Source organism: Podarcis bocagei (genome assembly GCF_964188305.1).
Source record: "Podarcis bocagei genome assembly, chromosome: 2".
Taxonomy (NCBI): Eukaryota; Metazoa; Chordata; class Lepidosauria; order Squamata; family Lacertidae; genus Podarcis; species Podarcis bocagei.
This window is the reverse complement of record NC_138126.1, coordinates 2,994,372-3,003,492: the sequence shown is the minus strand read 5'-3', so window position 1 is coordinate 3,003,492 and position 9,121 is coordinate 2,994,372. Positions and strand designations below refer to the sequence as shown.

Sequence of the window (9,121 nt, the reverse complement as noted above, 5' to 3'; positions counted from 1 at the left end):
TTTGCCTTCTTTTGAGATGCCTTTCTGCAGTGTTCTGTCTTAGTCCAGTGATACTACTCCATTAAAATCGCCCATAATAATTATATTTCCAACATAAACCTCAGACATACTTTCATCCAATAGTTGGAAGAAATCTTTCTTTTTCCTCATTAGGTGCGTCAGCTCCTACCAATAATATTTTTTTCTCCTTTACCATCACTTTCACTGCAATAATTCTTCACCTCTAAAGATCTGTTTAGAGTCCAGTTTGGAATTCATATATAGTACCACCCCTCTTTTCTTTGTTTTATCTGAATTCCTGTCCTAGTCCTTTATTTACCAATAATCATTTTTGTTGTTGTTTCCTTGTGAAAATATGTGTAATTTTATTTCATTTGGTTTTGTTGTTCAAACCATTCACATTCAATGAAAACAATTTTAAATCCATCATTGAATCCTTTAAACAGTTTTAAGTCCCCTTTCCCCTTATCAGCTATCTCCCTCCTCCAGCTCGTCTCCCAGCTCTTTTTTAAAATATATTTCCTCTAGAATGCCTCTGTTTTTATTGGCCCTTGCCATCTTTGTTTCTTCCCTATGTACATAAAAAAATTCCCTTCCAGGAATTCTCAACTAAAGGGAATTGAATTCTTCTTGAGCGCATCAGCCAGAAACTTATAGCTGGTTCTTTTCTTCAGCAATTTTGAGCATTGTAATCAGTTTTTCTGGTAGTGTGTTTGGAGTTCTTGATCTTGAGTTTCATAAAATCAATCAAACTCCTGGTAGTTTATTTGCTTTTGCATAAGCTGATTTCACTCTGAAAGCAAGAATCTCCATCAAGTCATTTTTTTCTTTCTTTCTCCTCTTGTTTCTCCTTCTCTACTTTGGTTGAGGGTGTCTTCCTCGTCTGGCCCATAGTCAAGTTCTTGTTAACACCCAACATTTTTATAGCTTTCCACTTTAGGCAGAGTGCTCCGATGTTCCAGTAACCCCAGAGCCTTATGGGGGGGCTATACCCACACTCTCTCTCCCACCTCCAGGGCACCTGTAGTAAAGTTAGTACTTTGGTCAAGCGGAGAGTGAGGCCTTGTGGGAAACCAGCAAGAATTATGGGAACTGTCCCATTAAACTTTAATTAGTTTAATGCTAAGCATATGTCCAGTGCGCTTCCGATACGACAATGTCCCATTACAGCAGAGCTTTTCGCACAGCGGCTCAAGAAGGGCTGTAGAGTCAGCATCTTTTCAATAAAGGAATCTTGGAGCAAGCGGTTTGGAACTCAAATAAAAGGTTTATTTACACAAAACAAAAAACCCTGGTGAAGAATCACACATATCAGCAAACACGCCCCAAAAGAAAGGGGAGGGGGAAGGGGGCAAACACAGGAGTGAGTTGACTATTTATACAAACTCACATTCCTGGAAGCCTAACGACCTTCAGCTGCTCAGTGATTAGAGCGTCTTGATTAGAGCTTCTTAACCCTTTAATACCAACACCCCCTCTCGCTCGTAACACTGAGCTGTACCAACCTTAATTCAAATTTAAACCTGAACAGAAACATTTATGAGATTGCGGACCCAAAGCTTTTGTAAAACCGTCTGCGAGATTTTCTTGGCTTGGACAATACTTTAGTTCAATTAAACCTTGTTTTACACTTTGGCATACATTTTGATAACGGATATCCAAGTGTTTTGTGTGTGCCTTGAATTGACCTGATTTAGCTAGTTTAATACAAGGTTGATTGTCTTCCCACACTCTGATAGGTAGGGAACATTCTCCAAACAATTCTTGTACCAGTTGCTTATAAAATTCCAGTTCTCTACATACATCTGATAATGCATTGAACTCAGATTCAGTTGAACTTAAAGCTATAAGTGATTGTTTTCTTGATCTCCAACCAATTAGTGCATTTCCAAATTTTATCGCCATTCCTGACACTGATTTTCTATCTGGTCCAGCATCTGCCCAACTGCTGTCAGCCCAACATTCAAGTTGTGTGCTGCCCTCTGCTGATAGTTTTAAGCGAAACATTTTGGTAGTTTGGAGATACCTTAAAACTCTTTTTACTCCTTGCCAAGCATGCATTGATGGTTTTTCAGATTGTCTACACAGCATGTTGACAGCATATGTTATATCGGGCCGAGTCCACTGTGCAATGTGGAGTAGACTGCCTATCGCTGACTGGTAAACCCCGGGATTACAGAACTCTGCCTGTTGCTCAGTTTGAGCATCCTTTGTGTAACTTAACTCCATTGGGGTTTTAACACCAGCACAGTTGTCCATTTTAAACCTTTCCAGCAACTGCTGGATCTTAGCTTCTTGGCTGAGCCAATAGTTCCCATCTTCATCTTGCTGTATTTTAACTCCTAGATAAACAGATACATTGCCTAGTGATTTTATCTGAAACCTTTCTCCAAGTTTTGTGGCAAATTGTTGTGCAAGTTTATCGTCCTTTCCACTGTATAATAAATCGTCAACAAATATCAAGACTGCTTCTTGTTCACATCCCAAGCCTTTTAGATAAAGACACGTATCTGCTGCGCTCTTTCTGAACCCCATGCTCTCTAGAGCATCGTTTAAGCAGGAATTCCAATTACGGGCGGACTGTTTCAACCCATAAATGGATTTGTGTAAGCGCCAGACCTGGTTTGGCTTGCCTCCTTCAAAACCTGGTGGTGGCGTCATATAGACTTCCTCCTGTAAGTCTGCATTTAAATAAGCCACATTGACATCAAAATGAAACAGCTTATTTCCCTTCTTAGCTGAAGAGGCTAAAAGCATTCTTAATGACTCCGATCTTGAAGTAGGGGCATAAATTTGAGAATAGTGAACTCCTTTGCGCTGCGAAAACCCTTTTGCAACTAGTCGGGCTTTATATTGCAACTCCTCAGTAGTTGTGGGCTTTAAACGATATACCCATCGACAACCTACAGCTTGTTGGCCTTTTGGAAGCTCTGTACTTGTAAACACACCGAGAGACTTCATTGAAGCCATCTCTTTTTCCATTGCTTCCTGCCACTTTGCGGCTTCTGAGCTTGGAAGCTGTTGTACCTCTACATAGCTATCTGGTTCACACTGTGCCATATTTACGTACACACTTGTCACCTTAAACCGCTCTGGCGGCTTGCCCTTTGTGGCACGTGTTGACCTGCGCAATTGCTCCTCTTGTGCCCCCTCTGACCGTTGGCTGTCAGAATCTGTCTCAGACTTTATGTCTGGACGTGCCTCTAGGGATAAAGACCTCCGTTTAGATACCTCCCTTGGGCTTGGTGTTGCAGGCGACCTGCTTCGCTTTTGCTGTCTGCTAGGCCTAATGACTGGCGATGTTGGAACACTTTTAGATTCTGGCTTTTCTACCTTAGGAGAAGAACCTTGTGCCTGGTCAGAATCTGCATCTGAACCATGTGCACCATCCCCTTCTGGCTCATCACCCTCTGGACTTTCTTTCTCAGCATAAATGCCTAAATCATCTCTCAAAATGTCAGGGTTAGCATGTAAGTGAGTCCATCCGGATTGCTCACAAAATTCAGCGCTCCTACTGAGGACCACTCTTGTAGTATCCCCATCTGGGTTCACGAACCTCCAAGATTTGGCATGTGGTTCGTACCCACAAAAGATGAGTTTCCTAGCCCTTGGACTTCCCTTTTTCCTTAACGCTTTTGGGATAAGTACATAGGCTTGAGATCCAAACACCCGAAAGTAATTAACTTTGGGCTTCTTCCCATATAAAGCAAAATATGGCGTAGTATCAATTACCGAATTATATACTCGGTTCAGAACATGAGTAGCCGTCTGCCAGGCTTCCGCCCAGTAACTTTGAGGAAGTTTAGCATCAAACAACATAGAGTTTGCCAACTCTTGCAGAACCCTGTTTTTACGTTCGGCCACACCTCCCTCTTGGGGGGAATAAGGTGTAGACAGACGATGCTTAATTCCCTTCTTCTTAAAGAAATTCTGCAACACAGACCCGGTAAATTCTGACCCTCTGTCTGTTTGAAAAGCAAGAACTCTAGTACCGAATTCAAGTTCTACTGCATGAACCCAATTTTTAACTGTTTCTGCAGTATCTGCTTTTGTTTTGAGAGGAAAAAACCATGTAACCTTTGTTTTGTCATCTGAGAGACACAGTGCATACCTCGAACCTCCCATGCTAGCAACAGGCATTGGGCCACATAGGTCCATATGCACAAGTTGGAATACTTTGTCAGATTTCCTATTTGAACTGGGATAGCTGCATCTATGAACCTTCGCCCTTTTGCATGCAGTACAATCCAAATACTTAGTACATTTGTTCAATTTGCACCCTTCTGATAATTCAGGTTGTCTTTTAACATACTGAAAATTAATATGTCCCAAACGGCGATGCCATAAATGAACACAAGAATTATGGGTAGGTGAGTTCACACAACCAGCATGAACCTGTTCAACTTCATCTGGACTTGTCTCAAAATAATATAACCCATCTCTGCATTCCACCTGCAAAAGAGATACGTTATTCTTTGAAATAGTGCAAACCCCATTTTCAAACACAGTTTTAAACCCATTTCTATCAAGTTCTGACACAGACAAAATACACCCCTTCATTCCCTTTAGCACGTAGGCATCAATTTCTGTTTGCAAACACTTCAAAAACACTGTGCCTACAGTCTCTAAGGAACGTTTAGTTGAATCTGCCATTGTCACAACTTTAAGGGTTCGCAAATGTCTGCAATTCTGCAAACGGACACTAGATGGCGCCACCAGGTGATGAGATGCACCACTGTCGATCAACCAGCGTAGATTGCTGCCTTGGCCACGCCCTTGCATCAACGCCATTGCTGAAGCCATGTGCTGTGTGCTGTGGGAGTAGCCACGACCTCCTCCTCTTCTTCGACGTCCCCTGGAACTCCTTGTCTGGTAACTAGGGGCAACGGCCTTGGTGCTATCTTGACCAGGTTCACGTGTACAATTCCTGATTAAATGGGAAGAGGAACCACAGCGAAAACAGTGTCTAGCTGCAAAAGCATTTACTGTGTTCTCAAACTCAGCATCCCCACTCTTAGGCACAGCATAACTCCCCTTTGAAGACAAACCTCTTTCTCTTTGCCTTTTATCCTGTTCATCAGCAAGTCGAGAAGAAATGTATTCAAGGGTTAATTCTGATGAAGGCATAGCTTCCAAAGTTAAAGCTAGAGTCTCATAGCTTTTATCAAGAGAAGACAACAAAATATATGACTGCTGCTCCATAGAGAAAGGAATGCCCAGCTGTCTTAGTTGATTAAAGGCAGACACCATTTTGGCAATATGTTCTTTCACACACACTCCCGGTTGGAGACGTAAATCAAACAAACATCTTGTAGCATGGATCTTGGCCCCCGCAGTGTTTCTGGAATTTAACCGCTGCAGAACCGTCCAGACCTCATGCGTGTTCTTTAACTCAGAAACATAAGGCATTTGCTCTGGTCCCACTGCCAAAACTAGTAGACCTTGGGCTTTCCTGTCGCGTTTCTGAGAAACTGCCGCTGCTGCTTTGTCTTCTGCAGACGCGTCTGCAGCTGCCTGTAAAGGCGGTGCTTCAGTACAACTCCACAACTCTTTTGCTTGCAACCAAACCCTTACTCTAGCCTTCCAATCTTGCCAATTTTTCCCATTGAGTCGGGTAAAGGGGACAGTAAAACTTTCCTGGGACTCTGCCATCCTCCCTGGGGCTTAGGAACGATACTCACAGACCTGTAGACCGTCTCCCAGCTGCTGAGGTGGCTCCTCGAGGAATAAGGCGTCTTCCAGCGAGTACAAACTGCGCAGTGCCTCTTTAAAACTTTTCCTAGGCACGTTGCAGGACTCAAGCTGCTTTGAAGGCTTTCGTTGTCTGCAACCGCTTCTGTCTTCGCTCCAGTCCTTGCATAAATCACTCTTAACTGCACTCCTTATCTCCTTCTTGACGTACAAACACCATAACCTGTCCCATTAAACTTTAATTAGTTTAATGCTAAGCATATGTCCAGTGCGCTTCCGATACGACAATGTCCCATTACAGCAGAGCTTTTCGCACAGCGGCTCAAGAAGGGCTGTAGAGTCAGCATCTTTTCAATAAAGGAATCTTGGAGCAAGCGGTTTGGAACTCAAATAAAAGGTTTATTTACACAAAACAAAAAACCCTGGTGAAGAATCACACATATCAGCAAACACGCCCCAAAAGAAAGGGGAGGGGGAAGGGGGCAAACACAGGAGTGAGTTGACTATTTATACAAACTCACATTCCTGGAAGCCTAACGACCTTCAGCTGCTCAGTGATTAGAGCGTCTTGATTAGAGCTTCTTAACCCTTTAATACCAACAGGAACTAGGTCCTGTTGCTTTAACCCGTAGACCCGTTGGCTCCAAGGGCGTGAAAGGTTTACTATGGGAGAGGAATTCTCTGGATAATGTGAAGAGTTGGCACCTGTGAGGGAAGTTATGTATATCCAGCCGGTGATGTTATCTCCCTGTTAATTGCCCAAAGGAGGTGCATTTGCATAAGCTCCAAGAAAGGGAGGAAACAACTTTGATCTAGGCTCTGGAGTCTTAATTGGCCCAGCTGTCAGAAGTTAAAATTATTAACCCACAAGCTGGTCATTGGAGAATTCAAATGTAACCAAGAGTGGTGATTGTCCTGGGGGATCTGATTCCACGTGCAAATTAGGGATAAAAGATCTTGAAAATGGCTGGGAAGGCGCGCTCTGCAATCCACAAAATCGCCCGGCTGCTGATGTTCCACCTAAGCACCGGTCTTTTGTGATGAAGATTTCCTAAGACCTCTGAATGCGGATTTCTGAAGGACTCTGAACTCTCCTATCTTTGCCTTAGAGTGTAGAAGTGAGTATTAGCTAGCTATATTTTGCAACGTTTTTATTTTCTCTTTACTTGTAATCTACCAAAAGATGTGCCTGCTTTTTAGCATGTTCTTTATGTTTTAAAATAAATTTTAAGCAAGAAACTTTCACTTGTGTGTGCCTATCCGGGAAAATAGCTAAATCCAATGCCTAGCTTCTTGGTTGTGCCTTACTAAAGAATTTCTACCTGCAAGCTTGTGGAAGCAACTTGTAGTTTGGGGTTAACCGGTAACGAAGAAACACAGCCGTCTCCCTTGAGCTGTGGCTTAAGGTAACCCTGGGACAAGGGAGTGGTGGCAGCCTTACCAGTTCTGTTTCGTCCTGTTTCTGAAAAGGTAAAAGGGTCTGCCAGCCTTGCTCCAGAAACCTGGTCTGGCCGGAGAGCAAAGACAGGTGAGGGAGTGGCAAATGGTTGGGGACCAGTTTACCACAGCACCTGATCTGCTGCGGAGGGTGCATGGCAGGCGACTGAACTCTGATGCGACAACCTGGAAGTCCCAGAGCGGTGCATCAGTTAGAATGGGATGCTTAAGAAACCTCTACAGATTCTCAAAGGGGAGAAGAAAACATTTAGATGTATGGAGTGTTTGACGTATTTCTCTCAGAGTTCACTTTCCTTCCCATCAATGAACTCAGATAATGGGAAATCAGTCTTAAATGCATGGAGTGCATGTGAAGTTCTGGTATTTGTATATAAAGTTGTATAGACAGGTCTTTAAAGAAATGAAGGTCATGTCTCACAAGTATAATAGCAGATATAATATAATGTTAAATAGGGAGGGGGAGAATCTGGAGTGCTGGGGTGAGTGATGATGGGCTGAGAGCCAGCTGATTTTGGGGCCTTGGTGGTGTTACCGGAAAAATCCGAGGGCTCCCTTGGACAAAACAAAGACACCAACCAGGATAACTTGGAGCAAAACAGCAGCCTGTAGGCTTGGCCTTTATTGAGCTGATGCATCAGGGTGTTCCCCTCACTTGCAGGAGAGAGGAAAAGACCCAGAAAAATAGTGTGCTAGGTCTTATAAAAACTTTTGAAATTCCCCTCCTCTAGGTCAAGCCTACCCCCAGAAACATCATGCATACATTACAGAAAGGAGGGGTTGAAGGAGGAGTTGGTGGTGGTAACCTGAGTGTCCTGTCACCTGGCTGGTTCCTCCTTTCCCCCTCCCATGAGTCACTTCCAGGAGACAAAGGGGAGTTGGCAGTTTCCTGCCCCCAGAGGGAAGATCTGATCATTGTCCTTTGTTTCAGTCCATACTGAATCCACTCCCATATGCAAGTTCTTTGTGATCTTGATGGTCTTCTGTCTGGGATCATCAGGGTTGGCATAGCAACTGGGCAGGGCTCCTGTGGATGTGCTGGGATGGTGAAGGGATTATGGCTGACCAGGACTAAGCCACCCCCCCTTTGATAGTTCTTGTCATATGGAGTAAAATAAAAATGGAACAGTGCAATCCGATGTATGGTTGATTTTCTATGAATTTATAACAAATGTGGCGTATGCAGTGTGTGAGTGTGTGTGTGTGTGTGTGAAGTTTGTACAAACAGAATGATTGGGGTGTGGGGGGGTTCCTGTTACAGTTCCCCCCTTCGGAGATAAGATTGCAAAGGTGGCTACTTTGCAATCCTTTTCTCCGCACAATTTAAGGTGGTAAATATTAACCTGCTATTCTCCGTCCCAGATGTGTGTGTCCATGTGAACCTGAAAGGGACTTGGATATCATGCTACTTTAAGGATATTTGCATAGAAATATAATGGTGTAACAGTGCACATAGTTGGACATAGGATATCATGTAAAATTAATATTTTGTTGCTCAGTTACTTGTGGCATTCTAGTACCTTGGAAGAAATATTTTCTCAATAGTGGCGTATGCTTTACATTTAGCAGGAAGGTCCACTAATGACTGAAAAATGCAATTTGCTTTGTCCCCCGCCATTTTTTGTGTTCTCAGGTGTAAAGGTAGCTCTTCTGTGGTCTCACACGGGCCTGGTGTCACAGGAGTGGCAATCCCTGGTGAATCCACTTAGGGCTTTCATATCAACCATGTTGCCTGGCACTCACCACAGCTGTCACAGGTTTGGGCACTTCATGAGAGAAATGTCTTTGCCTTGGCCATTCTATGGGATTTTATTATTATAGGCTTTGGTCTTGCAGTCATGGGAAGTTGCTCACTTGCACATTAAGGACCAAAAAGCTAATTGCAGCCTGGATACACTTGCCCAATTCAAACTGAGTCCAATTTGAATTTTTCTTGCCCCATGGTTCTCAACTTTTCAAACCAATCTGTTAATAG

General features: G+C 43.4%; 2 protein-coding genes across 4 annotated transcripts in view; both read left to right on the top strand.

Moving 5' to 3' along the window:
* Positions 1 to 9,121, top strand: part of LOC308580918 (uncharacterized protein) — a 161,170-nt gene that overhangs the window by 89,712 nt on the left and 62,337 nt on the right. The window contains exon 2 of one of the 3 annotated variants that reach the window (XM_081183219.1): positions 8,032 to 8,239. The exons of the other annotated variants lie outside the window; for them this stretch is intronic. The gene's annotated coding sequence lies outside the window, so the exon portion shown is untranslated. The remainder of the gene's footprint in view (positions 1 to 8,031; positions 8,240 to 9,121) is intronic. 3 annotated transcript variants of the gene reach the window in all.
* Positions 1 to 9,121, top strand: part of LOC308580897 (uncharacterized protein) — a 56,163-nt gene that overhangs the window by 30,628 nt on the left and 16,414 nt on the right. The gene's annotated exons all lie outside the window — the stretch shown is intronic.